The sequence below is a fragment of the Megalops cyprinoides genome, chromosome 4 (assembly GCF_013368585.1).
Source record: "Megalops cyprinoides isolate fMegCyp1 chromosome 4, fMegCyp1.pri, whole genome shotgun sequence".
In the NCBI taxonomy this organism is placed as follows: Eukaryota; Metazoa; Chordata; class Actinopteri; order Elopiformes; family Megalopidae; genus Megalops; species Megalops cyprinoides.
This window is the reverse complement of record NC_050586.1, coordinates 39,923,536-39,947,982: the sequence shown is the minus strand read 5'-3', so window position 1 is coordinate 39,947,982 and position 24,447 is coordinate 39,923,536. Positions and strand designations below refer to the sequence as shown.

Genomic DNA, 24,447 nt, shown 5'->3' with positions numbered 1-24,447 from the left:
CATTCACCCATATATGGGTAATCCTGCTTTTTGGCATAGCTTTTTTTTCCTGTCTTTTTTTAAACCAAACCAAGGAGGAGGCAATGCATTAAAAAAGCCTGTCAGAGCGCCGCTCTGAGTGACGATACCGTCACGAAGGTAACCGTCTGGTTCCACGCGCGACGGGATGAGCAGATACCCGCCGAATCAAATTCGGATGAGCAAACACCGTCGATGTCGCCTTTTAATTATAACTTAAACCACTGGCAAAGTTGTCTCCTTGACAAGCTTGCGAGACAAAACACAGCAGTGGAACGAGCCTGACTGAAGTGAATTCAGGCGGTTTAGTCATGAGTGGGATGTCACTCGTCACCCCCGTCACACATGTCCTTTGTTCGGGTGAATGGCAGGTGGAGGGCCCACGCTTACAGGCTGCTGCAGTGCGGCGTCTCACTGGGCTCCGCGCAGCTTTCATAACACTCAATGTGTTCAGGAAAGGATGGCGCAGCTGAAAGCTAAAAAAAATGCTTTCAGAGGAACAAACGATGGCATGCTCATTGAATGACCAAAACATCATTCCTTCACACTTTTTGTCATTACCGAACTCATCAGAATAAACCTGAATAACGGTGATCCCACTTTTGAAGCAATTAAGCGCCAGAATAATAATTCTCTGTTGAGGGCATGTCTAACGACAATCAACCATTGAGTAATTAAGTCCATTATACTATACACAAGTGGTCTCGATCGAAACCTCAAACTAACACTGCAAACACCACTCAGATGTCCTGTCGACAGTACCCGCTTGAGCGCGTGGACATTCAATTCTGTATCACCTGTGAAGCTAATGTATAATGCATTCTGTTTAGCCTTCACAACACTTCCAGCGCAGCTACCATTAGCAAGCACAATTCCACGTTCTAACCGAGAGGAACGTAATCCCTCTGGTGTCTCACTCAGCACAGAAACGGGGGCGGCGGGGTGGGGTGGGGGGAGCCGGAGAGAACAATGAGCGACGAATCCTGAGTAATTTAATAAGAGAGGGATGGGGGGAAAAAAGAAAGACAGGTGACACCATGCACCCAATAATAATGCGAACAATAACAATATGTGTGCATGGTTTAGAGATTAGCCCAAGGGAAGAGCGTTCGAGAGCTTTTTTCCCTCTCTTTTCCCTTTTTTCTTTCAGGGAATCACTGTGCGGGAAAAGATGAATTTAATATTTATGAAAATAACGTCTGAAGTCTTTAGTTCCTTGTGGCGAGCTGGGGCTCAATCTTCTTATGAGTATGAGACTGTTCCCATAAACTTTTATATTTTATTTCAAGGAGCACTAAAACCTGGCAGCTGCGGGAGGCTGGAATTTAAATATATATAAAGCGGGAGTCAGTGTAGTGTGGGGGCGTGCGGGAGCCCGTCTCCTCTCATCCTCTGCAATCTGCCGGCGCTTCCTCCTGCCTCCACCTGCTCCGCGGCCTCCATAAATCAGCACGCCGATGCGAAAACGCCTCTTTTATTCTTCCTCTTATGACTGTCATCATTACCATTCAAACTCTGGACATGGTGTTCCTCTTCGCGGCGCCGTTAATCACCGCCGTGTTTCCCGTCCGCGCTCCTTTCCCGCTCCGGGCGACTCTCCTCCGTGAGGCTCCTCTCTTCCTCGCCCCCCCCCCCCCCCCCCCCCCCCGGCTCGGGTTGGTTTCTGTGCGCTTGCTCTGTTTCAGAGCGTGGTGCCCAGGACTTGAAGGCCCTGGGGGATTATTAGCTCAAGTGCGGTCTCACCCGTGGCAACACCCCAATGACCCCCCCCCCCCCCACCTCCCTTCACCTACTGCTCCAAATCCCTGCCCCTCAACTGGTGTTTGTAATTGGGGATAGCTGTGATTCACATACATACATCTTAGCATACATCTTATCTTCCGGTGTTCGCCATTACAGTTCTTTCAGGTTTCAAAGATCCTTGATCACACTTGTGCCTTTTTCTTATGCCAGGCGTCTAATTGGACGTCTCTCAGCGGTCTCGCCAGACCGTACAGATCCAGGCCCTGGCACGTGCACCATTTGAGGCCTTGCAAGTTTACATACCACCTCAGCTGTAAATTGCTTAATTAAACTAATGAGCTGGCTAGGAAGTGAGGGGACTTGAAAAGAGTTACATCCTCAAAGGAAACACTCTCTCTCATTCTTTTCTCCCTTTCTCTCTCTGTCCCTCTCTCTCACATTATTTCTTTCTCTCTCACATTCTTTTTTTTAATGTTTTCCTCTCTATTTGAGGTACAAAGGGAAATGGGTAAGCAAGTGTTATTTTCTCCTGTGTTAAGAAGAGGAAAAGGTAAACCTCTCTGTGCCCAGATGCCTGGCAGCACGGTTAAGGAATGCACAAAGACAGAGACTTGCTTCATGTCCCCATTTCTCTGCATCTAAATTAGGTGACATTAAGCAAGCAGGTTTGGATATTAACCCGAGCTGTGTTTTTTTTTCCTGTGGCACCACACAAGAGGAAGTTAAATGATTCTAGCTGCTACTCCTTGCCATTGGCTAAACATCCATGTTGATCTTTGCATAATTACAAAATGAAAAGAAGGCAGGGTAGCTTTTCCGGGCATTATTTAGACATTGGGAGACATAATTACCTAATAACCTTAGTATAAATATACTTGCAGAAAGAGAGCTGGTAGCTTATCATTCTTCTTAAGAAAGGACATCAGCACATCACTACAACCTGCTGCTTCTAACTGTAAACTATAATGTAAGCAACGTACATTAGAGAGGGACTTGGACTGAAGTTAATACAAAAACACTCACACAGACTTTGATGTGGTAAGTGTAATAGTTCTTACTGTAAGAACAATGCCATTGTAAAAAAAAACATGAGCTGGGCTTTAATTAAATAAGGGGATAATTAGCAACTATCTATGTGATATAACTTGCTAATAATACTGAACATAAAAGAATATAGGGGCTTATTCAGTTAGGATAAAAACAGATATTAAGAGGTTGGGATATTAATGAAAGGAATTAGGTTCAAAATAGGAGTATTTTGTCATTTCTAAAGCAGTATGTGCATTTGCATTGAGGGAAACATTGGAAAGATACAGTAAAGTCTCCTCATTGTCTAGCTGCCTAGGAAATGGGAGGGCCTTAGTACAACATACAATTCGTTACAATAACAGGCAAAATAATCAAGTCCAATAGTTCAGTTAGAGAGCATGTGTACACTAGGTTTGGACTTCATTTCCCATCAATCACCTCCACCACACTTTGTTTTTATATATGTATATATATATATTCAGTCTTTCCTGCAAATTCTCCCAAACACAGTAAATGCGCTGCTGTTTGTCTGGGCAGCCTGGGAGCAGAGGCAGCTTTCACCTCATCAAGACACAAATAGAATAAAGCTGTCGCCCCCACCCACACATCCCCCACTAACCCTCCCCCCAACCCTGCAGCCTTGCAGTCCATGTCATTAATAACGGGTGCAATTATCTCTCCCCTGGGGGTCTCAGCCCACAGCCATGCTAACGAGCACCTTGCTAACGAGTGCCTCACTCACATCCTCGTCACTCAGGCATTAATAACTCGCTACCACGCCACACACACACACACACACACACACACACACACACACATACTGTTCCAGATTATAAATAATAATCACGATAATCTGCTTGGTATTCTTAGATTCCCCTGAATATGTTTTGATCAGAGGCTGTTCTGATGAGGGTGCACTGTCCAAGCAGGCTCTCCAATCAACAGTGGAACCGGCTACACACCTAGCATCTATCTCCAGATCCTTATCCATATGAAGGCAGGCCCCTTTTTACCACAATACATTTTATGAGCGTGGTTTAAGACACTTATTTTTTTAAAAATACCACCGTTAACAAAGTGGCAAAGTAAAAAAAAAATATTAAATCAGAAAAGAAGACCATGATTTTTTCAGTTTTCTCCTTTCTTATTTTACTTTATTGGATTTGACAAAATCAAAAGGGAGGACAATTTTATCCATTGAGTGTGTGGACTGTGTCACCCATCCTCATCCTGTAAAACCTGTCAGAGGACTACAACTTATGTCTACTATTCCCTATCATATCCTACCATATCCTTACCCATCATGCGGTACATCTCACTATACTGAATACTGTACTTCAAGTGCAGTCAAGCACTTTTGATACGGTCTTACGTTGCATTAAGTTGCACTATACCAGTGTAGTTACAATATGACTAACAATTGCAGTGTAGCTCCAATGTTGCAAAGCATTGTGTAATTGCATGTAGTTAGACTCTTGTTACACACAGTAGAATGTCAAAGATCTGAACCTCAGAGGTACAAGCATCTCAGTCAACCAAACGGGTATAAAACCAGAATTATGCAATGAATGCAGACAATTGCCAATTCATAGTGACAACTAAATGTACACAAGTAACAATGTCTATGGAAACAAAACATAGCAGTGGAGTATAATATATACTGCTCCACTATACTCTGTTTCTGATATCAAAAAAGACCAGGACAGGTCAAGGTCAAATTATTCGCATCTTTTGAAAAGCTGAGGGTCATAAGTTTGATAAAGCAATGCATTTGCAGTTCTCTCAGGTAAGAGCCAAAGGTTGTCACTGAAAAGGTAAAGTTTTTGTATGGGACAATGAATCCTGAGAGGGGGACATTTTAAAAGGTTTAAACAGAATCACCATTAAAGAGAAATTCAGGCTAATACAAGTGGGTCTACTGATGTTAGTTATGCTACATTCTGGGCAAGGATATGGGAGGGATGACTTGGTTTGTGCAGTAAATTTTCATTCTGAATGAGCTACTGTATTCTGACTATCACTGTTCCTCAACTGGACACCCACACACAGCCAGACGAATCAGTCCCATGTTTGTGAGTTGGGTTGTCAAAGATTATATTTTGTGTATTTAACAGTCTGTCAAATGTCTCATTTCAAATGTTATTTTGGGGTATTAAAAAATGCCAGATGTTCTGTTGTCATGTAGCCAGTTTACAAGTAGGCTACTCTGCCAACTCACTGTTGTACATGCATGAGATTACAAACAGTAAATTGTTCTTATTAATAGGAAATGAATGTGTTTTTGGTGTCAGAGTTGCAAATGTTTCAGAGATACGAAAGACCCCCCAGCCAAACTTGTTAGAATCTCCAAGGTTCTACTGTAATTATATACAGTATGTAACTTGTTGAACCCAGTAAATATCAATTACAGTACAGTTAATGTGTAATAGCATGCAGATACACTTTCCAAAGTGTATGTGCCTTAATCCTTTGTGAAAATGTTTATTTTATTCATAGCCATGTGAGAATTTCATCTTGAGTTTTGCTTATGGCACCATTTTTGTGAGAAAGCGTTCAACACTCAATTCTGACCAAACAAAATTTGAGTTACAAAGGAGTTTCCATAGATGTGTTGCGCTGTGGAGGTGGGGGGAGCCCAAGCCTCCCTAGGAGAGATTTACTAGAGGTACATCATGGCACCCATGGTACCCAGATGGCACGGCCTGTGTATGAGAGAGGGGGACATTCTATCTGTTGAACCATAATGCGGAACAGATCTGGTGTTTAGGTGATAATGACATGTCCTTCAGGGCCAGCATGGTGCCTCACACACACTTTCTGTTTTTGCACTGATGGACACATTAGCTGGAACCAGTCTGAGCTTAGAAATCGTGAAAAGTGTCATGTTTTTTTTACCCCGACAGGAGGGCGTTTATCTGGGCAATTAAATCAGGGAGTCAGAGATAAAAGCTTCTCAAATTAAACAGACTAATTCTGTAATTGTACTATGCTGTGCCTAAAAAAAATGTCATAAATAATCAACTTGCTTCTCCCAGCTAACAAGGTTTTCTGCCTTTCCTACCTACTGTTTTCTGAATGTCCTTTTGTGTTATTTATAATCATATATGTATTTGCTTCAGATGCCTGAATGCTACTTTCTTGCTGATTATGGAGACTGAAGTGCTGAGGAGGGCCGCTGTTGCTGACGGCAGATTGGATGCAGTTCTGAAATGGCCCTCGCTGTGTGAACTCCTCTGTCATCCTGTCTCCATCCTACCGCTGTCGGTGTGTGGTGGCTGTGTTAATGTCAGCCTTGATTCATGGCTGTCCGTCTGTGATGTTCCCTCAGCGCCAGCCCAAAGGAATGAACCCACATCCTCCACCCACAAACATCCACCCAACTTCTCTAAAATACACCTGCACATAAACATACACAGAAACATATGGCAAGGGTTGCAAAAATGTGCTGTATACAGTAGCTTGTCATATTAAGCAATGGGGAATTCAGATCGGATTCATCTGAACATGGATATTATACAGTGTTCTACAATTATTTCGAGGGCTTAGAAATGATGCTAATGCTAGTAATCAAACATCTGAGCAAACAGAGAGGTAAGCCCTGGCTGTGATCCATGCAAAATGAGTGCCACGCTTTTTTGTGTTGCTTTTGGAGCTGGGTTACCCGAGAGCCCTGGCCAACGATAGGGCACCAGCTGTGACTCAGCGGCCTTCAGAGTGTGCATGTGGCCTCTGGCGTTCTTTGCTTTGGGGCACATTTGACCAGGTATTTCTGTTTCAACCTCTCCTCTGTCACAGGAGCGAAGTGCTGCCTTTGCCCATTTCCGGGCTTGTTGATCCAAAGTGTTTTGTCAGCCTCAAGGGGCTAACTGCCACTCCAAAAAGGCTCAGGGAGCACCAGCCATTCAGTGCACCGCACAAAGGCCACCGGGTACGGCTCTGCGGCGGGCCCAGGGCCGATAACACACCACACCTGCTCACACTGAACACACCCCCAACACACACACACACACAGGCCATGCCTGAGAATGATCCCAACGTGGCAGGCCAGCAGATTTAGAGCAATAAAGCAAAATGGAGAGGGGGAGGGCACGTCCATGACTCACACAAACAACATGAATAATGAAACAGGATGAAAGCAACAGTCGGTCGATGAGGCTGCAATCCCTGTGCTGCAGACACTGCTGGTGCGCTCACACACACAATACGCACGCATGAGCACATAAACGCAGACACGCTCAAAAACATCCACAAACACACATACGTACAGACACACACACACAAACACTCGCACACACGCACACGCGCACACACACACACACACACACACACACAATACGCACGCATGAGCACACACGCACACACACACACACACACACACACAATACGCACGCATGAGCACATAAACGCAGACACGCTCAAAAACATCCACAAACACACATACGTACAGACACACACACACAAACACTCGCACACACGCACACACACACACACACAATACGCACACATTAGCACATAAATGTGGACATGCTCAAAAACATACACAAACACATATACGTACAGACACACACACACATAAACACCCGCACACACGCACACACACACACAAACACACACACAATACGTATGCTCTTGTACACAAATGTACACATGGCCAAAGACATCCATAAACACACATACACACTCACACACACAAACAATTCCATACACGCACACTTCCACACCCAGACATACACATCCGGAATTGCTTGCTGAACATCACAGCAGCATCAGAACATTCACAACAAAAACGATAATATTAGCACAGATACACAAAGCAATACCACACACTGAGCATGAACAAACTTGAAAATGGGGCAATTAGCAAGAAAAATTTGACATGAGAGATTCTGGTCTGTTTCTGTTTTCCAGGCATGACATCAAACACCACATTTTAACACATTTCACTCTGATGTGCAATAAATGTAATGAGGGTGCCCTCATCTACAGCTATGTTCTGAAGAAGCGGGGTATCTCTTCTTGGCTTCCAGTACCTTTAATGCCACTGTTCTCTTGGCTGCTTCTGTGTAAAACAGAACAGAGTGGAGCAAATCCCTCTCCTTTTCGCTTTATTCATTGACCATGTTTCCTTTCTGCAAGACAGGTGGCGTTTGCAATTGTCTCAAAAAAAAAAAAAAACAGATGCCGCATGTTCACCCCAGAGAATTCTGATATGACTCGCTACAGGCGTTTTGCGAGGCTAAATAATTGATTAAAATTCTAAACACAGAAGGCAGGAATCTGCCGAAAACAACCGAGTTGAGCATTTGAACATATTGAATTGTGTTTTTTTTTTTTCCTCACAGTGCCCTCTTGCTCGCTTGAAAAAAGCCATCAGACCTGGCCTGGCACAGGAAATGGTACTGTAAATTGTGCCCAGCCTGTGGGCCCGAGCTGTGGACGGGGGGTGTTTGTGCCCCTTCTCTGACATTAAGTGAGGAGCGCTACTGAGCCAGCTGGCCGTGGGGTCTGCACCCTGTCAGAGCGGCGCGGCCCCCAGCACCCAGCCAACTCCACAGCAGTGTAGCTGCCAGTCCCACGGCTTACCACAGCAGCGCAAGGTGGGGTCAATGCCAGGTCAGGGCTCTTATTGAGGGAATAACTAGCTACTACATCACACACGCAAGCAGCAGTTCTGTACATACTGTTCCCGGGAACATACACAGCCCGACCTCCCAGGCTCTGCAATGGCAAGGGATCTGAGAAATTGCCTGTGTGTGCACTCCAAGAGCGCTGAGGTTTTGGGGGAGAAGGAGGGAGCACAGAGGGAGAACAGGCCCTGGGGAGGGGGGGGGAGAGAGGGAGAGATGGAAGAAGTGGAAGTATGGATAGAGAGTTGGAGAGAGCAGCAACGGGATGGTTAGAGGTGAGGGAGGGGGTTGGATGCTGGTGGAGACATTGACGCAAGGAAAGCTGAAACTCAGTGGCTCAGAGTGGAGGCCATTCTGGCCTTTTCATTATCAGACGTGCAAAGGAAACCACGTCTTATTAATTATTTCATGAGCAATTCATTATTTAAGCACAGCGTTAACAAAATCGAGCAGAACTGCAGAAAATCTGAGTGATAGTGAGCAAAAGTTTGACACAGGGGTCACTGAAAATTGTTTTTGGATATGGGTTAAGTCTCCAACAGGATTTTTTGGGCTGAATCATGACCATTTTGGCCCTGGAAACATTGAGTAGACATCTCAAGTAAAACTCAATGTAACAAGCCATCTCTCTGCATTTACTATGGTGTAGTTATGGAGTATTGATTCAAGAAAAAATGATTTTGACTTTTGGGTGTTGGGTCATGATGTATGAAGCTGTGTGAGGCTATGATTAGCCATAGGTGTATTTCTTACACATTTCTTTCTCTTCTCCTTAAAGTACATTAAGCTGCAGTGTGCCAATGTATTGTCAGAATAAAACACACTATATCTAAGTACTTTTGTTCTCTCCCAGACACATTCTGTCAGACTCCGCTACAAACTCATAGCAGGGTGAAATATAAAAGCTTCCACATGTCCAATGTACATTGTTGTTAACACTGTGATCATGAGAGTTATCTTTAAACTGACCTCTGGTTTTAAACAGCCTGGCGAAATGGAGCAATTTAAAGTAACGCAATCATCACATCAGGGACGTGCGCATACCTACAGTAGATGAAGACATATGCTTACACGGGCCAGAGGACACATCAGTGCATTAAACACTCAAGACACCTCCAACTGCTGCCCTTACACTTAAAATTAATGAGGAAAATGCTTGCAGACTGGTAGATTGTCAGACAGTTTTCAAAGCTTTCTTTACTGCTTTTATCTTCCGAATTATACGATGACAATAATACCCATCTTTGTGCTTCAGCTTAAAAATACAACCATATGCACTAAATGAAACTGCACAGAGAAATAAGTAATCCTGTGGCAGCGCTGCATTTGCTCCCACTCTAAGTATATCCACAATATAGGTTCTTTCTGTACTGATTTTCTTATTCATGTGTGTCAGTGGCTTTTTGAATCCCTCGTTATCTTCACTTAGAAAAAAGTGATATATGTATGAAAATGTATGCGTGAATATTACATTATTGTCATTTAGTAGACAGACTTATCCAGTCAGATTTACATAGCATTACAGTTATTATGTTATCCATTTATACAGCTGGATATATTTACTAAGGCAATTGTGGGTTAAGTACCTTGCCCAAGGGTACAACAGCAGGGCCCCAGTGGGGAATCAAACTAGCAACCTTTCATTTACAAGCCCTGCTCCTTATGACTACACCATACTGCTGAACATATTGCATGGTACTGAAAAATGCTGTAAAAACCTGCACATTTTCACATTTAAACTTCAACTTTTTAAATATACCATACATTATATATATTTTAGTATATTACCATACATTGACCTGCATTTATTTCTGCATGGATCTGTAGGAACAGGCCCTGTTCCACTCTTAGAGTCTTTGTGCCTGCTTGTCCGTGTCTTAACTAGCTCTCCTTTATGCTACCTGTTTCTGTAACTCTGTTTGTCGCGTATGGGAGCCCCGGTGACTCTGCCCAGCTCCATCTCTCTCTCTGCGCCGTCCTGCCCCCGTCGGTTGCTGCCTCCGCCCGCAGCCGCGTCTCTCCTCAATGGCCGTGTCACAGGTGATTTATCGCGCGGGTGGAGCGCCGTTATTGGCTGGCCCCACGGGCTCCCCGCTCCGCGCCGGTCAGCGCTAAATGGCAGCGCGCTGCTGCCCACGCTGATTGGCTGTGACAGACGCAGCGGGCCCTTTTTCCAGCTGCTGCCCAACCCCCGCTCTCTCCCCCACCCCCCCCCGACAGGTGAAGGCAGGTGCGTGTGTGGCGGCGAGCGCTCTAGCCGCAGCGAGGGCAGGAATGTCGCGGCCTCAAACACTCAAACACTAGCGTCATCAGCTTCCTATGCGCACAGCCTCCGGCAACTCTCACGCACACAAGCGCACACATTCACTGCTGTGCACACACACATACACATTCAAAACAAAAGAAAAACATACGGTTTGAACACCACCTCACTGCGTGGCGCAGTGACTCAATCTGTTTTCATACAATGACATCTACCTACAGAGAAAACAGCCTCATCCATCCTATGCTTCATATCCTTATGTAACTTAATGGCTGTCTTTTTGTACTTATTATTATTATTATTTTTTTTTTTTAAATTGTCTCACCCACAATTCAGACCCGTAACCCTGAGGACCAAAGTCCAAGTTTTACTTTTGTTAGTGTCACACAACCCACGAGTTCTAATGTGCAGCATTTATTTGCACAACCGCAGACTGTTCAGGATAACACACAGCATTTTATCATCTGTTCATGTGTTTCAAATTAAAGCATTTTGCCTTAATAAACTGCCTCATCTCCAGCAGGCAGATGAAGCTTGGCTTCCGCTGAGCCAGATTAAGGAGTGGGCCTCGTGCATCGGCACATTAACCATGCTGTGGGGAGCAGACAGACGGGGAGCGGGCCTGTCCCCCCACAGAACCGAAACCCCACAGGACCGCCCCAGTCATCCCTGCAGCGCCTGTGCAATATTGACTTCCCAAACAGCCATGTTTATTTGATATTTAAGAAGTATTAACTTACAGAGTAATAATAAGTTATGAAAAGTAATAAAAATGAGTAAAATGTGTTGATCTTTAAAAATCTTTAAAAATGTCTTTCTGAAACACGTCAACAACTGTAAATTTGAAAGTATATCAGCTGTTGCCTCATTCACATGCATAATGTTACACTTACATAGTACAATGTGTTGTAAAACATCCTCTAACATACAAATTGTGAATATTACTGTACGCCATATATTTGGCATTCATCAAGATATGTATTCCTCGTGTTGCGGCTCATATTCTTGCCACTTATTGACTTACTTTTGTAAAAGAGAATGGCCATAGATCATCCCTGACTCTGTGCAGAGTGGGCCTCCTTAATGCCAGACAGATCAATGCAGCGTCTTCCCTAATGGCAAGGCTCTATGTTATTGCCATCTGCAGCCGAGGGACAGAGCACCCAATTCGACATATGCTTAAATATCACAACACAAAAGATTAACTGCTTCGGCAGACACTTAATAATTTCTTTTCTAATTACAGATAGAGACCCACGGGATGTAGGGTATATGAGTGCGCAAAGGAATGAAGTTTAAATGAAAGGAGACGCAGAGTGCAGGGCTGTTTGTGGGGATGTGTATGGGAGAGAGACGGTCCAGTTCTCTTTTTAAGCCCTAGATATTATCATTTTTTTTAATGGGATTTTCGTATTGCTATTTTTCTTCCTCCAATTAAAAGCTTATGTGTGTCTACAGCAGCTGAAACCTGTGGTCTTGGGGCTCTCCTATCATTTGACTGATTTTGTGTGTGTGTTTTTGTGTGTGTGTGTATGTGTGTGTGTGTGTGTGTGTGTGTATGTGTGTGTGTGTTTGTGTGTTTTTGTGTGTGTATGTGTGTGTGTTTTGTGTGTTTTTGTGTGTGTATGTGTGTGTGTGTTTGTGTGTTTTTGTGTGTGTATGTGTGTGTGTTTTGTGTGTTTTTGTGTGTGTATGTGTGTGTGTGTGTGTGTGTGTGTGTGTTTGTGTGTTTTTGTGTGTGTGTATGTGTGTGTGTGTGTGTGTGTGCACGCAGTTGTTCATGTATGTCTTTCTCCCTAGCTTCTCTTGTTGCATGAGACTACTAACACTATCATACCTAAGCATATCCAAACCGGAGTCTCCTTTCCTCTTTTGAGGACAAAAGATGTAACTTATGTGTCTCTATTGTGCTGGCCTGCTCCAGAATGTTACCAGCCCCGCCCTCCTACGCTCATCAGGCCTTTTCAGCACTGTGTGGAAATAGTTCCCTAAGAATGGCTGAGCCCTCAAGTGCAATCATTTCTAGCTCAAGTCTGGGCTTTAACATACTAGCCAGCTGTATTTCATGATGACTGGACACAATGGGTTTTGACTCGCTATGGGATGTCAGCAAAAACAAAAGTTCCTGCTGTGTGTATCAGTGCCTTGCAGTTATTCCCCAGGCACCTGCAGGTCACTTGCCATCAGTGAGGAATGTCCTTCTCTTCCTGAGGAAAAGTCGCCGGCTTAGCAGGCGTGTGTATCTAGGGAGTGCACACCCCTTTGCTTCCTCGCAGTGTCTTGCATGTCCTCACTGTCAGAACTTCAGAGGCACTTATCCCCCCACCCCTCCCCTCCCCCAGCTCCCAGCTCCCTGCTCCCTGCTCCCCAGTCACCCGGCAACCGGTATGTGACGCAGAGAATGGAGAGCAGGCTCCAAATCACGTCCATTACCGTGGTCGCAGCTGTGAGGCCCTCGGTCACGGATACGTCCTCACTCCTTTCACACGGAGACCAGGGGTGGGATTTGCCACTCCTCTAATGTCCCCCCTAATGGAGTGAGAGGCAGACTAGCAGAGTGCAGGGGGTGGGGGGTTGGGAGGGGAGAGATGGGGATGAGTCAATGCCATGGGAGGACCAGTGGAGCAAACTGCGCCCTGGCAGCTTAGTCATTAGGAACACATGAAAGCACAATCGACCCTGCGTGCTCACTCGGGAACTCCAGTGGGGGGCGCACTGGGGTGGGGTGAGGGGGGGTGAGGAGGGGGTTCGTGAGAGTTGCTGGGCAACCGATTGCTCCAGCTTGCTTTCCGGAAGGGCACAGCGGGGCAACAGCCAGGGACTGAGAAGTGCCTGCCACCCGTCCGGGCACACCTGAGCCACTGGGTCCGGTGCCCTCAGCCGCCTCTCTCAGATGGAGCGGAGACAGAAACCCAACATTCATTCCTCAACATTGCTTGGAATGGCATCTTGTGCATATGTACAGCATGCGTCATACACATGACACACTCACGCGCACACAGGCACACACACACACACATACGCCCACACACTCACTCGTATGCACACATGCACACATATACAAACACACTTGCACACACAGGATATTAATATCACATACCTTTTACTGGGGCACAAGATAAAACATATTAAAAAAGTACTTTTATCAGAGCAAGCATTTCTTGATGGGGTAGATCTCTTCCTCTCTGCCTCTCTCTCTCTCTTTCATACACTCTCTTTCCCCATGTACACATAGTCTGTCTTTCCTGTGGTATCAAAGTAATGAAGGACGGGTGCACCAACTATGAGCACCCTTCTAAAGTGCAGGATCTTGTACTGTCCATATGCTGTATAGTATGCTTACTATTCTTAGTTATACAGTAGAAGACTCAAAATCAGCTCATTTTCAAAAGCCTATTACGCTCTCTCTTGATTAAAAAAGTACTTCAAAGTGAGCGGAAATTAATGTGCTAGATGTGGTAATGAAAGTCTTGGAAAGTAGGAAATTTCCATTTGATAGTGGATGGTAGAAGGCACGGTCATAGCGTCCCACAGCGCAGACAGGATGAGCCAGAAGCAAGGTGACCACTTCTCACAAGGAAGAGATTTATCAAAACCACGCGGGGTGCTGCAGGACTGCGAAATGGCCTCTGACTCCGACAAAGTACCTTAGGATATTTACTGAGCGCATTCGGTAGTTTTTCCATTCCATTAATGATGCATGTACATTAATCACTTCAGTTCATTACAAGTGAACCTTTGATGTGTGCAGCATGCGGCACAACGTCACATCACATAAAGTGTAGAATTGTGGGCATTCCCATGTGCTCTTGCAAAAAAAGTGGGAGGAGATTTTGTAAATGAAGGCAAAGGCTAATTTGCTAAGCTAGCTAAGCAGTTCTGTGCATCATAATTGTGTGATTTCTTAAGTGGTGTGAAAAGTGGGACTTAAAAGAGCTATAGTCATCAGCTGCAAGAATTAGAGGGCTTGTCTATAAGGCAATGACATCTGCCCACATAAAAAAGGCCAGCTGTCAAAGGCTTTGGAACTCACAATACAATGCATCTCTACAACCTACTCACTGGCAATGGGCATTATACATTAACTATATATTAATTACATTGTTATTACCATTATTCTTATGATGCCTGCATGTTATAGCAATTTTGTTCTATGACAAAGAAGTTTTTCCATACATAAGATAGAGAATCAGCAATCTCATAAACTTGTTTTAAACAGCCTGGAACCTCAAAACTATTCAAGCCTTTTGTGCTTGAATAGATTGTTATACTAATTATATGAGAAGGCTGTAATTTTCAAACATGCATCAAATTAAGAAACTGAACAAAATGTCACATTTAAAGAAATGAATAATGAGCCTATGAAGTAATGTAACAATAAGAAACTTACTGTAAAATGCACTTTATTGAGGAGTTGATTATGTAAGAAACATTAGGCTGTCTTCAGCTATTAGTATTCTACATTAGGGTATTACTCACAGACAAGGAATGACTTATGTGAACAAAGCTGTTTGTGTCATTAACTGAAACACAGCAAGGGGAAATACCACTGGGAAACTACTGTTATACAAGGAGTATACAGTAGTGTATGAAAAAGCTCTAATGTTATAGCAGCCCTTAAATGGCCTAATCTCTTTGACCCATCTGCATGTATAGCATTTTATAACCCCCTATAGTGTTAATTTATGTATTTGATTATGTAAATACAACCAAAGATACACTTGTGAAAAAATTTAACATAGTTGCACACATGTACACACGCACCCGTAAGGCAGAGTCGAGAGAAGATTCGAGAACGAGAGGACACCGAAAGATGAAGTCATAAAACGCGATGACGGCATATGATTATTCATATTAATCGCTGAAATAATTACCACAGTCCTTTGGAACGCTGTGTCCTTCTTCCAGGCCTCAGGTGTATCTATCAGTGTCTGTCTGTCGGACACCCGGCCACAGGAGTCGCATTCTCCAGCTGGCCCAGGCCAACCCAAGCATGAAAGAAATTACCGCCTCGGCACCCCCCTCGCCCCCCCCCCCTGGCAGGAAATGAATGATGTCCACCGGCAATTCGCTCAGGAAACACATGCCTCACGCACCCCCCCACCCCCCGCATCCATCCCCCCCCCCACCAAACACACCACACACATGTACATACACACATACTTGGCATGCCCTTGGAAGTGCAGGTGGTGTAAGTTTGTAGAAGTGTGATTTTGCTGGAGGACGGTAGTGCTGGCAGAAGGCGAGCTGAAACATTAAAACTGACGCTCCACCCCACAAGCAGCTCATCGACATGAGCGCTCAGCGGCCGGGGCTTTTCGGAGAGGTAACACACTGTGCATTGTACATTTATCGGGCCCCCTACAGCGCCAGGAAAATTCACTCCCCATTTTTGTTTTGTCTCCTCCATGTATGGAATGTGGTACTGTGCTATTTATCGGATTGATTTCTTAAAGTTCAAGCCATGGATCAATGTTTCCAGCTGGCAGAGACAACTGCACAATTACTGTAGCGTTGCTCCAGCCGCAGAGACTGGAACTGAGTACATGTATAAAGTTACCGCCTGCGAGCACATTATGCAAGATAGAAGCAGCGCTCCCTCGAAACCAAGCAGATGCATCAAAATGGCTGCCGTCTTGAGCAGCCCAGTGAAGGAGTGTGCCCAGCAAACGCGATGGAATGCTGATGCTGGGCATCTTCTTACCAGCCACTTCTGCACTGTACCAGTTCTCTGTGCTCACAGTGTCAGTCACATCTGCACTAATACTGGTTCTATGTATTAACAGTGTCAGTTACATCGGCACTGATACTGGTCCTCTGTGTTAACAGTGTCTGTCACATCTGCATTAACACAACACCCCCTACCTGAGAAATCACCAAAAAGAATTTGACTGTTTCACAAAGCATGATGGTTTTTCAAACAGCACAACTGACAGAGGCCTGACTGACAGACTCAGTGGATGAGACATCACTGATGGCATCACTAAGGAAGAAACATCACCTTACCTGGAATGGAGGGAACCAGGGCCATCACAGCAGCAGCAACATGCAAAAGAAAAGAGGATTGTTTCAGGTTCAAGTATTCAAATACAAAAAGAGGAGTTTTAGCAAGAGGAAAACCATGAGAGAGCACATCCTTCACAAAGAGCATTTCACCCACATTAATAAGGTTGTTTGATTGTTTTTTGAAGTAAACCCTGTACCTTAAAGGTTGCCAACATTTACTCCTTGGTAGTCACACTGCGTTGTAGAAAAATTGAAATTTAAAGATTAAGTGGCATTTCTCACTCAAAGCCAGCTCTGTTCAGTCGTTGGGTTAATTTCTTCTTCTTACATATGAACAATGAGCAATATTTTTCTTCAAAGGAAGGAATACATTTTTAATGTGAGTGAAAAGTACAATGTGTCATAACAATGTTCTCTGCACTGGTCCAGATTTCCCATAGAGCAAGAGGCAACCACAACACACCTTTCAGCTCTCTCCGGTTCTGGGTTAAACACCTAAAACATCTTGAAAAATGATTTTAAATGGGGATACAGTCTGAATTTGACAACTTTCTAATAAGGTGTGAACACCTTGCCTTGTTTAGAGCAAAAATTGGCTCAAAACACATCCATTGATGGTGTTCCTGCCCCCTTCTGTCCAAATACCAAAATAATGACTACTCCAGCAATTTTCTTCATCTAGCCACACCCCTCCATTACAACCATTTTAGAGTAAAAACTAATTTTAACATTAGATAAGTCAGATACAGTTTGGGTACCATGTTTTACACTGCATCCAGTACAAATTCTGATGACTGTTTGGAGTTCTAATGTTGACAGCTTTTGCACCCTACAGTGAAACCAGAATGAAGCAAGAAAGGGCAGGCAAGAAAAGATCCAAAATCGATAATACAACCACGCTTCCAGTAGAATGAGCTACAGCTCACTGCTGATTATAAATGCAGATGGCGAAGATGGGTTTGTAAATGATGGACAGAGCCTCACAGTGTGGGAGCATGGAGGTCAATGTTGTGTTAGTGCTTGACCTGTTTTTCAAATAGCATGACACACACAGCGGCATCGAATCAAGTGTCCAGGTCTGAAGCTGTCACATCATTTAGGCCACCACATGCGGTATTCACCCAGAATCTAGGCAGCAAAGCACAGGCCTGCCACAGTCAGCTGACTTTCCTCATTAGAAAATCCCACAGACTCAGATTACTCCTTAATTGGCAATATCCCAAAGAAGCTTCCATGAAATTAATTTGCACTGTGGTGGTGACTGCAGACCTGAGAGAAACAAGAAACAGAAATGCACACACACACACACACACACACACACACACACAAATGCAAGTACACAGTGCACACCCACACACTCACACATACGCAAGCACCCATACGAATAAAAATGCAGGTATATGCAAGTGTACATTGAGACTATGGGCATCTATGCACTCATACACATACACACAAACACATATGTAGACACAGAGAAAAGTATACGTACTCACACACACACACAAGTACAAGGAAGCATGCATAGACACACACGTGCATACACACACATGTGCATACACACACACACGCACACACACACACACACACGCACACACACATACACCAGCAGGAGCCCAGAATGGGCTGGGTCTCAAAGTACATTGACAAAAAATAAAAGATCAGAGACTTGGGCGAGCTTCACAATCACTCCACCACCACTGCTGTGACACTCAAAGACTGACTCGCCATCATTATTCAGAAACACGGGTGGGGGCTCTCTCCCCACAAGGCCCCGCCGAACGAGAGGGTAAGCAGCTGCTGATACTCATTATTTATGGATTATAATAAGTAATATTACCAGCCATGTGTGTGCACGATGCACAACAGGACGTGGAGGAAACAGTCTGCTTTCTCACACCTGACAGCATTGCAGGACTCTAATGGGGCCAGTTTCCAATGCTGTGAGAGAGCGCTGGCAATCTTGCGACTGTGTGCTGAATTGTATGATGTAGCTCGACTGTGTGAAGGATCCCGAGCCATCTGTGTGTTATCTTTAAACAATGCTGGTTGAAAAATGTATTGAGCGCTCCAGGGACATAACCGGAGGGAGAAAAAAAAAGGATCTCCTCAGAGGTTGGTTGACCTGAACTCCATCCAAACTTGTTTTGCTCTGTAGATAAACACGGTCAAGGGGGATACCCTAGAGATAAACCTACTGCAGGGGGGTCAACACTGACCTTACTCAATGTGACCTGGGTAAAGCGCAAAACACTGGCCTGTTTCTATGCCCACATGCCCACATGCCCAACGATTCTGCTCTTGCACATTATGCAGCCGTGCAAGAGCAGAATCGGTCATCTCGCCAGATTATGGGGACAGCCAATGGGGAATGTGAGGAGTGTGTGTTCAGAAACAAGACCAGGCTTTCTCCCTGCACCTCTTTCCCTCCTTCACTGCATCTGCTGGGATGGACAGCAAAAGCGCACGACTTTATGAGCCAATGAGCATGCGAGGCTGCCTGCTCTGATGGCGGAACTCCATCATTAAACTGAAAACACAGCAACTATTTTCTGCCTTCTTCTCCAATGTACTCGTAAGCACTTTCTTCGCAGCGCCTACTGTCTAAAGAAAATGTAATTTGTGTCATGATTTCACTCTCATAACCTTTATCTGTTTACCTGCACGTGAGTTCCAGGTGGGTTTGGCATTCCAGGAGGGATGTGTGCAGCTGTGTGTGTGTGTGTGTGTGTGTGTGTGTGTGTGTATGTGTGTTTGTGCATACATGTGTTTGTCTGTGTGCTTCTGAGAGAGAAAGCATGCATGCGTGTGTGTGTACGCGCTGGCATGCCAGTGTTTGTGTGTGTCCTAACAACAGAGGATACGGTCGCACCAACCTGTGCAGGAAAAGCAATTTATCTCTCCAATAAATACATACTGGAGGAAGGAAGCAGTCATCAGTTTTCAAACCCTTCGGAAATAAGATTGCCACCTTATTGTAATAAAGTTAAATCTAGCGTGATGAACCGTTACACCTTCCAGATTCGGGAGAAAGGCTGGAGCACCGCTTCACACTCACTCTTCCGGAAAAGGTCAACTTGACAAACATCACAATAAAATTATTCCACAGAAAATAAATAAAACACAAACAAGACAATTAGATCAGATGCACTAGTGGAGATTAATCGCAATGTACAACCAGCTCTGTAAAATCGGAATCAATAAATCCAAGAATGGTATGAATCTCCAGGCCTGGACCCCGACCACCCTCTCAGGGTGCAGCCGCTTTCACTAAAAAGAGACAACACAGGGAGCTCAAGATTAAGTCAATACAAGTTTCCTTTACCAAAAGACAATGAGCAGAAATATATTAACCTTGAAGACAGAGATAAGGGGAAGGTGTAAGCAGCTTGCCTTATCAGTTAAAATAAAGTAGCAAATTCCTTCCCGTCTGACTACTTAGGAAATAAATGCAAGGCGCTTCTGGTGAATTTACTTCTCTGCAAAACAGCAGAGAACTGCAGACATATTCAGTGAGGAAACATAATCTCCCTGCTAGAAAGAAGAGTATGGTGAAAACACTTGCAGTATTTCATAGTAAACATAAAACTCACTCAGGCTTTGTTTTCAAGGCATGGAGGAGAGCTCTCTCTCTCTTTCTCTCTCTCTCTCTCTCTCTCTCTCTCTCTCTCTCTCTCTCTCTCTCTCTCTCTCTCTCTTTCTCTTTCTCTCTCTCTCTCTCTCTCACACACACACACACACACACACACACAGAAACACAGACATACACACACACACACACACACACACACGCACACACACACACACACACACACAGAAACACAGACATACACACACACACACACACACACACACACACACACACACACACAGAAACACAGACATACACACACACACACACACACACACAGAAACACAGACATACACACAGCGATGCAGTACTGGGCATTCGGGGGAGAAGGTCATGCTTGACGGACAGAGAACACTGTAAAATGCAAAGCCCGATGAACCATAGTTAAATTGCCAGCATCAGCTATTATTAAATACATCACTGATTTGTTCTGGTTGTCTGGAGGCAAATCCCAAATCCCAAATCCCAAATCTGACCTCAGGGGCAATTTGGCAGCATGTTTAAACTGAAAGAGGCATGCTCCCTGGATTAAAAAAACATACTGCCACTTTGGGAAATAATCTGAACCCGAATTACAGCCAATTCAATAACCTTACATAAGTCAGTGATGTAATATGTATTTTTTTGGTGTAGATGGTGAACCAGTTGGCCCCTCTTTGGTGTATTATCATATAAAAATAAACTGGTAACTTGGCGTCAACAGTTATTCTCAGATACTAGCGACAAGGACAAGGCATCAATTGTGTCTGAATATGACTGTATTTGAATATATGATATAAGAATGTGGTTTTCTTCAGAACAACCACATGTATCTTTTGTAATGTTGTGACACATATTTTTTAATCAATATAATCTGGTAGATATGTCCCCAGTTTCTGGTACGTGCTTTTCAGAATCTTTAAAATTTATGTAATCAAGGCATCAATATGGTCACCTAGAAACAGAAAATGACCAATACTTCAAACTTGCTTTCATTGGCAAGTGTTCTAAAATAGTTAACTGTGAAAGTGTCTACTTGAAATATACTGTACATAAAATTATGCAACAAATAGTCAAGCCAAAAATAGCACTTGAACAGAAGGGCAATCCAAAGTTAAATACATTCTGGAATCAGGTAGTGAGTAGTATTATAAAACCGTCCCTTTGGAGAAGATGTCCAAGGTAAAACTATTTACATACTTGCAATGAAAGATCTAAGGCAGACAGCAAAGTCCTGGTGCTGCATTAATCAAAGACATGTTCTGTTCACTCATTGTCACAGAAAAGAAAAAGAACTAAAAATAAAAGGTAATAAAAATAATGTTCACCACAAAGAACAACAGCAAAAATCTCTTTCAAAGATATGATACATAAGATTGCTTTTGGGGAGGACATGGTCAATACAGGCATGATATTTTCTGCACAGCTATTCTACAGTATAAAAATAACTAGGCTTACATGACACTGTCCACAGGAAATGACACCACCACTTAATCGGCTGCATTTCACAACTGGTGCCAACACAGTTAATCAGTGAAACCGAGAGAGACATTAAAAATGCATAAGCAATACATACCTGTACAGCAAATTGCTTTCAGTGGGATGCAGAATGTGACAAACTAATTTATTTCAACCAGGTTTTATTTTTTTCAAATCTTTAACTTTTATGCTTTTTATGTCACAGGGCTTTAAACAACTGTATTAAAGTAGCTCTCTAAAAAACATACATTAGCTAAATACTCCATCAATAATCGTCATCATTCCTCAACATTTATTGAATGTTTCATAAATATTATTTTAATCAATGCGCAAAAAAGTAATAAATTCATAAATGTTCATTACATTAAATCTGGCCTGGTGATTTTAAAAGGGTGCAACTATATTCCCCTCAGTAAAAAAGCTTGACCACAGGTACTTTCTACAGATTTGATACCAACTTCACCCAAGGACATTTCTGTAACTGATTTGATAACAACTTCACCCAAGGACATTACTGTAACTAATTTTTTGGACTCTGGGGGTCTTCCAAGACTAGTCCCTGAACTTTGTAACACAGACTCTTTGGTGCAGGTACACACTGTATACATTACTAGCAGACTGCAAAATTTGCCAATGTGCAATATTGTTGTTTCATATCGATTGACTTCAATATCACATTTACGCAAGATATCTCTGTCCTACTGATTGCCATTGGTGATTGTTGACCAAAGGCAGTTACAGTCACAGAGCTTGTGAGCTGTGCTGAAAATTTTTTATATACCTACCTACAGTGAATCTCGAAAGTTTTCTTTTGTACGGTAGATGCTGAAAGTCTATTGATACTTTCTTTGTCCAAATGAGCTATGTTTCCACCTCGCTCTAAATTTCGAAAATTTACTGCAGTGTCATTTGGCGCCCTCAAGGTTGCAGTCTGTCCTATGTCGGTACTGTAGGTGGAATTGATTGGTAGGGTTTTCTTTTGCAGAAATGATCTGCAGGTGAAGCTTTTGTCCAATGTTATTCTGTAGTCAGTCTGTCAGTGAGAGGCGGTCTTTCCATAGCCATATTGATCTGTACTCTTAAAATGTACCTTCGCATTGTGCATGAGAATCATGGATGTTGAAAATCACTTCTGGTGGGTGTGCATTTTGTTAACATCAACAGAGATCAAACTTTGCATCCTTCATTGCATCCTGTTGCAGATGAATGCAGCTGTCAAACATGGGAGTAATGTCTGTATTCCAACAAAATGTAAAAAAATTAGGTTCCTGTCAACACAGCCATGTGAGGAATTAGAGCAAATGCAACCCAACATGGCACCAGTCAAGTCATCCTTGACTTACAGTTAGTCCAACCTCACTGACCTTGTCCACCCTTTATCATCTGCCTCGTGGAGGTGTGGCAAGACCCACATGCTAATGACAAAAAAGCAGGACACGAATTCAATCAAGTGGCACAGGCTCTGCTACAATACGGTGGAAATCTAGGTACTCCCAGAAATCTATCCCAGCAAGTCTCTCATATAAAATACATCAGCAGATTCCAAACACCTGAGTAAAATTACTCTGCAAAGATGGTGCTTCAATGCTACTCACCAAAAAATAAAGCTAAATGGCAGCTGGAACAGAGACTGCTGTAATGCCCAACAAAATGTGTGTGGTGATGCAGAATGTGACTGTGGTAACACACAACAGTGGCATACCTTCTGCGGTTCACCAACACATTTATGAAGAGACAGCAGCATGGCTTGTTAAAAATGAATTATGTGTAGAGTGTGAAAGAAGACCAATCTTCAAAGGACAGATTGGTTATCTTGACTCAACCAAATGACCTCTGGTCTATTTAAGCAGTAAGACTGGGATCTAGGAAGTGTATGATAATGGATTTTATAGTGGCTTTCAAGACTTGCTGGATCCTCAAAGCATTTTATAGCGAAGGAGGAGACAAGGAGGCAGGGAGACAAGGATTTATTTAGCCAATGAAACAGTAAGGTGATTTTACTGCCAGATAGAGAGAGGGACCAATTAGGAATGTGGTACAAACTGCAGAAACACCTTGTCTTTCAGGCGAGAGCCACAGGACCTTTAAGGTTGGCAGTGGTTCAGAGTCTTGGGTGAACTTTTAACCTGAAATGCAAATTGCCTAGAGAACAATGTCCCCCTCAGCACTGTAGGGCTCTTCCCTTGGTTCTGAGGGAAGACAGCCCCAACTGGCCCCCCATCCCAGCAGCAACCTGGTTTTCCATGAATGTCTTCCATCTGAGTATTGACCAAGCTTTGCCCCGCTTCGCCTCTGCCATTTGACAAAAGGGGACTATAGGATGGTAATCTAATCTTTGAAAATATCCTATAGGACAGATGCATTTGTGTCAGGGTTCCTAAAGGATTTCCATTTGTTTCATATGACAAATGATGTATGCCAGGATATAGGTTTTTTTAAAACAATCTGTGTAGGAGAAATTGATGTTTCTCCCTTCTAAATAAATATTTTATTTTTAGTGTGTCAATATTTCTGCTTCAGGTAATGCACTCTGTTTGAAGATGATGGCTTTAAATGGAGATGATTGCTGTATTAGAAAATACTTTGTGGACTAAAAAATATCACTCAACCATTTCAGACACTTAACCGTAAACACTTAACTGGACTTTTCAATTGCTTTTTTATTTAGGCCCAAT

The 24,447-nt window shown here is 43.5% G+C and overlaps 1 protein-coding gene across 1 annotated transcript in view; it reads right to left on the bottom strand.

Moving 5' to 3' along the window:
• grid2 (glutamate receptor, ionotropic, delta 2) overlaps positions 1-24,447 on the bottom strand; it is a 365,965-nt gene that overhangs the window by 197,372 nt on the left and 144,146 nt on the right. The gene's annotated exons all lie outside the window — the stretch shown is intronic.